This window comes from Camellia sinensis, chromosome 3 (assembly GCF_055761805.1).
Source record: "Camellia sinensis isolate YWXY chromosome 3, ASM5576180v1, whole genome shotgun sequence".
NCBI lineage: Eukaryota > Viridiplantae > Streptophyta > Magnoliopsida > Ericales > Theaceae > Camellia > Camellia sinensis.
Window position 1 is genome coordinate 76,396,662 of NC_138963.1, and position 6,867 is coordinate 76,403,528.

A 6,867-nucleotide genomic window follows, 5' to 3' on the forward strand; every position below is an offset into this window, starting at 1 on the left:
TAGGGTTTATTGAGTATATCATCTATGAAAAAATTCAAGTTAATTAAACATTTGTAACTTACAACAAGATAATATTTATGTTTAAAAAAATAAACGGTTAGTATGATTTTAATAATTTTTTAGGGTTATTATTTGTCTTGATCATGTAATTATATTTGTTCGATTAATTTTATTTTTTATAAGGATAATATACTTAACAAATCTTATAATATGAACTGTTCAGATTATCAAAATAGAGTTGGAATAAACCATACGGAGTGTGACCGAATGAGTCCTGTCACAGCACCCACTCCCAATCTATTAAATTGATTAGACATTAGTAGTCACATATTTGGATTACATTTTTTTTTAAAAAAAAAATTGAATAGTCTATCTCAAAATTATACTTACTATGTATTTTTTTTTGAAAAAAATAATGTATCCTAATCTCGTGCATATCAATACTTTGATTAATTTAATTTTTTTTTATATGAATGAGTTATTTAAAAAGAATTAAAAATTATATAATTTAGATTATCGAGATGGGTCAAATTTATCCTAAATTGTACCATTTAGTCCAATTAAGGGTTGGTTTGGCATAAATTAAATAATACAAAAATTTAAAAAGTCACTATCCTATTTAAGTCACATCACCTTATTTAAATCACATCACTTCTCTAACACATCACATCAAACTCAACCCAAACTCAAGTCATATAAGTCAATAAATCAAAAAGTGTACTTTTTTATAACATCTCAAACCAACCCTAAAAGACTTGAGTGGAGCCCAACTCCTTTTAATACTATATATATATAGATTAGATGTGATCTTTTAGATATAAAAAAATTAATTTAAAGAATTTTAATTCATACTTTTAAAAACTTTTTTTAATATATATATACTTACCTATGGTTGTGATTAACAACTAAATGAAAACAAACATTTCTAAATTGTATGAAAAATTGACCAAAATTTTACTTAGAAAATGAAGTGTAAGGTATAGATTTAAGAGTAATGATTCATCCCCCTTTTCTCCCCACCCCCTTTGACCCCCTCTCTCTCTCATTGGTTACCTTTTCTTTTTCTTTTTCTTTTTTTTCCTGCTCCTCCAATCACCCCCTGCCACGTGGCAAAGGGGGTGAGGGGGTTACCCCCAAAAGGGGGTCCCAAACATTATTCTAGATTTAAATTAGTGTTATGTGTCACATACAAAATAATTTTTGTCAACATATTTTAATTATAGGTAAAAAAAATCTGATATGTAATATAACTTTAGTTTAGTTTTTGAATTTGTTTTCAAAATTTATATATGTTTACAAAAAATTTCAAAATATCAAACGAAATCTTGATTGGTATCTTCTTTTTTTTTTCAAAAAATAATCTATTTATCTGTAAATTTTTTTGAAAACATTAGACAAACTTATTTAGTATCTATTTTTGTTTTTAAAAACAATTGTAAACAATTTTCAAAACTTACTAAATTGTTTGGACATTGATTGAAGAATGAAAAATCACTCACGAGTAAGAATGATTCACTAGAACTAGATTTGCAAATAAACACTTAATAATAATTCAAATTATTAATTATTTTATATACATATAGATCACATTGTTTATTCATTTTAAAATAGGATTGAACAATATCAAAAATACAAAAAAAATAAATAAATAAATAAAAAATAATAATAATTATAATAATAATAATAATAATTAATACACTATGATAGTTTAGAAGAAATATTTTTAGGGAACTTTTTTAGTAAATTCTCTTTCTAAGTGTTATATTCCATCTAACTCATATTCTTTTTCAGTATTCCATTAGGTGCTATTTGAGATAAGAATACCAAAACACCCTAAATCTCTCTCACACGTATTTCCATTCTAAAATCAAATCTGATCAAAATACTCCTCTTTATCATTCCATATTTCACTCCCCAAATATTTCCTTCCCAAAACCCTCACTGTTGCAACCAAATCTCACAAACCCTAATCCTAGGTCTCACATTGCTTCGTCTACCATCCTATTGTCATCCCACGGTCACCGACAATTGGAAGTTCACATCAATTCACTGCTGCTATAGTGAAATCGACCCACGTTTGCGTTTTTCCATTCTTCTAGTCCCACCGTCATTGAAGCGCTATTGGCTACTGGAACCATACTCCAATGAAGAAGAAACAATGCTGTGAATATTCGCATCTATCGGAGTGTATCAACTCGACATATAGGGACCAAATGTAAGAACCTTTTTTTTTTCTTTTTTTGTGTAATCAAATTACATTTTTTTGTCCCAATGCAAACTTTCTCACATGTTTCCATTGTTATTTTTGGTCCTTCTTGTTCATGTTGTTGCCGTTATTTTTCCTATTTTTGCTGTTGTTGGTATTGTTGAAATGATGTGAACTCCCAAATTTGTTGCTTTTCCTAGAAAATAGAAAATTGTCGTTGTTTCGGATATTATTGTTGTTGTTCACATGATGTCAACATTCACACGGAGACCATGTCCTTAATAAATTTGTTATATGATTGTGAACATTGTGTCAAGCAAATCCCCAAATAAAAATGTTTATTCTAGTTGTGGTTTGATTTTGATGTGAACTTTGACATTGTGAACACTAATGTTGTTCATATTTGTCCACTTAATATTCACATTCACATGTGTACACTGAAAATATGTGGTTTGTGGTTAATGAATGAGTGATGTTGTCATGTTGTTTGGTTGTTTATAGCCACTATGAATATTCACATTGGTGCTTTTGCTTACAAATATGTACATATAATCATTGTCTTACTGTGAATTGTTGTAACTAAATGTTGATATGAATTTTAACATTCCCTTCTATATATATAGACATACCTAATATTATATGGATGTGTAAATATTAATATTCGGTGTGACCACTCCTATTTGTACCCTAGTAGTAATGTGAATATTCATATCTCTAATGATGTGAATGTTTACATTATTATATTTGTCACCTAAATAGTACTTTGTTGCTTTTACTTATATGAATATCGTTGAATGTGAACATCCATACTGACTAATGATGTGCTGATGTCAATGTGCATGCCTACTTTACCAATTCTATTGAAATTAAATTTAATGTTCATATAAACACTCACTATTTGTGTATGCCTATGTAACAGATGTTGCATCTAAATTTTGTACAAAGAGGAAGAAGGAGGAGCAAAGAGAGCATGCTTCTAGAGAGCAACACCCAAATCGACATGCGGCATGTCAATTATCAATTAAACATTACAGGCTTAGTAAAACTGATGACAATCACCAAGTTCTAAGATCCGAAGCTGGACTATTTAAGGCAAACTCCGTTGTTCGATGGTTGGGGTTGTCCACCATACACTAGCTATACCAAAATACAGTGCTAGTTTTTTTTTTTTTTTTTTTTTTTTGGTTTTTTGTTTTTGGTAATTTTGATGACTTGTAGTTGAAAACACTTGAAAACATATATATAAATCAATAATGTACTTCTCTCAGACCTATGTGTTTTGATGGTATATTTGGTGTTGATGTGTTGCATATGCTAAACAATATAAACTGTGAACATTCACATCTGTTTTCTTATGTTGAAATTTGTGTGAATGTTTACATCGTAATTTATATTCAATAAATGTAAATGTTCAAATTATGTCATATGTTTACTGTGGTTGACTACAAATGTTAATATTCACATTATACATTAATTAGGTGTATGATCTATGCACAAATATATTAGAATTAATGTGAATCTTTACATCTATTTATTGCATTGTGAATATTCACATCATATTGTGGTTGACTACAGATGTCAATATTCACACTATACATTAGTTAGGTGTACGACCCATGAACAAACATATCAGAAATTGGTGTGCATGACATCGTAATTTATGTTAATGCACATTTTCAATTAATGTGAGTGTTTAAAATGTCTTATATTTATTATGATCAATTACAGATGTTAATATTCACATTTTACATATGTAGGGTGTATGATTCATCCACAAATATATCAAAAAAGAATATTGACTACACACAATGACAGTTGACTAAACAATGTTCTAAACAACATGAAGTGTGAACATCCATATCTGGTCTCTTATGTTGAAGTTGGTGTCAATGTTCACATCATAATTATGCTAAGGCCCATTCTCAATCACATTATGTCCTATATTTATTATAGTTGATTACAGATGTAAATACTCACATTGTACATAAACAAGGTGTATGATCCATCCACAAATATACTAGAATTCATGTGAATCTTTACATCTATTTGTTACATTGTGAATATTCACATCATTTTTGTGTCCAAATAAACATTGTACATGACTGAATACAACAGTCTGATATGAACTTTAACATCACAATTGCATAGTGATAATGAACACAGTGAAAATATATACACTATCCATATATCATCATGATTTTGGCGAGGGTGCAAGTTGAGGTGGGGTTGCAGAGGAGAGAAATCGAGCGGATAGTGTCGAAGATGGAGTAAAAGAGGTGGTGGCGAGGTCGGAGAGAAGAGAGAGAGATAGATGGTGGAGTTGGAGGTGGAAGGGTTGAGGATGATAGATCGAGCGAAAGATAGAGCTTGCAGAGAAGTCGAGGTGGTTGTGGGTTTGTTGAGAATTTGCTCGAATTTGGCACGAAATTGTTGCTCCATTTATGGAGTTAGTGTGCTGTGAAATTCTTTGAAGCAATTTGAGACAATGGAGTTGGTGTGTGCTGTGCTGTGAAGTTATATATATATATATATGAAATGTGTATATCTTTTTCTTATGTAATACATATCAACAATAGACATAAGGGTATAATAGTCCAACAAATAATATAAATCAGGAAAAAAAGACCTCATGAAATAAAAGTTTAAATATATGGGATTAATTAGGTTATAATTTTTCTTAATGGACTTATTGGATTAGAACACCTCTAAATGAGATTTATCAACAACAAAAAAAAAACTAATATTTTTAATATAAGAAATAAATTAAAATATATCAATTATTTTGATATTATGGCTGTTCGGGGAGCAAATATCCAGGCGAGCCCGCACTCCTTACTTCCGAGCTCCGATTCTATCCGATCACCTGCGTGCACAACGGCAGTGAGCTACCCGGCGGTGTGTGGCCGGAAAACCCCTCCGACGATCAAGTTAGACACACACACAAGGATAGAGAGAGAGAGAGAGAGAGAGAGGACTCAGTAGTGTTTAGTGTTTATCTCACCAAAATGTCATCTGCCTCAGCATGGGGGGCGCAGACTTACTTATATACCTTCTGCGCGCCAAACCCACTCCCATTCGTCTCTCGACACGTGGTGCTACTATTCCAATTGTCAGCACAAATCTTACTGAACATCACCTAACCCGACTGCCAGCCCACTCTACTGGGAGCTCGGCAGCTGGGCTGCATCATCTCGGCTGTAGATGGCCGTGTTGTATAGCTGGCCGGAGTGCCCCGCTCGCCGCGCTCCGCTTCGACCGAGCTCGGGCATATCCCGGCATCGCCGAGCTCGGGACAGCTACGCTTGTTTGCCGTGGGCCTTACTGCCGAGCAAACACATGTAGCTCAGTCCAACCTTGTCTTTCCTGGCGCCGGATAACCCATTTGACAGGCTTCCATACCAAGAAGCTATGTAGCTCGGTCAAACCACGCCTCGCATTAACCGAGCAGGATCTTTCAAGACAGGGCCTCACTACCTCGGCCCAACCCTTGTCCGGCCCAAACCCGTCCGGCCCAATTCCAGATCATAAATCTCCCTCTCAATTGCCCCTTAATTCCGTCCGCGCAAGCATGACTGGGATTACCCGTTCTAACCGGGGTTACCTCTCCCCGCTCCTCGGTTCACCAGTCAATGACCGGGCTAGCTGACATGCCTGTCTTCAACATACTATCTCTTGACTTGCTCGGTCGTCGCCTCATCTGACCTTCCTGTCTGTTCAACTCTGACGCTGCCATTAATGGGGACACGTGTCAATCTCCCATTGGTCCTTGAGCGGCCAACCCAGCCGTCTGTTGGCGTTCAAATTTTTGACGGTTTTTTCTTCCTTATCTGTATGCCTAGCTTCCTTCATTTCATTCCTCTTGCTTATCATTTCTCTTCGACGACCCAGAGCTTGTGCCATTCCTCCCTTGCCATTCCTCAGCTTGTGTTCAAAGAAACAGCCACTACCCTTCAAAGGTATGTCCCCCAACTCCTCTTTTGCTGTTATTTCACTTAGAATTTCACACATTAGGGCACTAAACACGCAGTTTTTAGGACATAGGTACCCAAAATCGTCCCAAATCCTTAACTGTTCATGGTGTTCTTCACTTTCTCTGATGAACATTGAAGATCTGGGGCGGACCAGGCTCCAAGTCTTTTTTTTATCCGAAAAATCACTCCGACCGAACAAATAGCTTGTTTGCCTCAACCTTCGTAGAAACTGGGGTAGCAAAAGGACTTGGCTGCTCGACCGGGCCATTCTCTGGTTCGCTTGAGCGATCGAGCTCCTTAGCTAGCTTTTACGACCGAGGTGGTTTGGCACAATCCATGACCGAGCTCAAGTCCAGCTCGTTTTGCGCAACCGCGCTCCCACTTACAATTACCCTCCGTTTTCCTTCAGAGTCCAAGGGGACCAAAGACCAATTCCAAGGCTCTCAAGGACCGAGTAGCCATTAATTCCCAGCCCGTGCCAAACCGCCCCACCCGAGCTCAATTAGTCGGCCACACATGGGGAAATTCCACTTCCTTGTGGACACACCGGCTGCCTTGGCGGCCTTCAGGGAAGAGTACGGTATCCCGGCAGACGTCCATTTAGAACTCGCCGAGATGGAAACAACCCCCTGGGGCAGGCTTGACCAATGCCCCTTCACCGTGCTGTCAGTAGTTGAAGGAGGCCTCCGC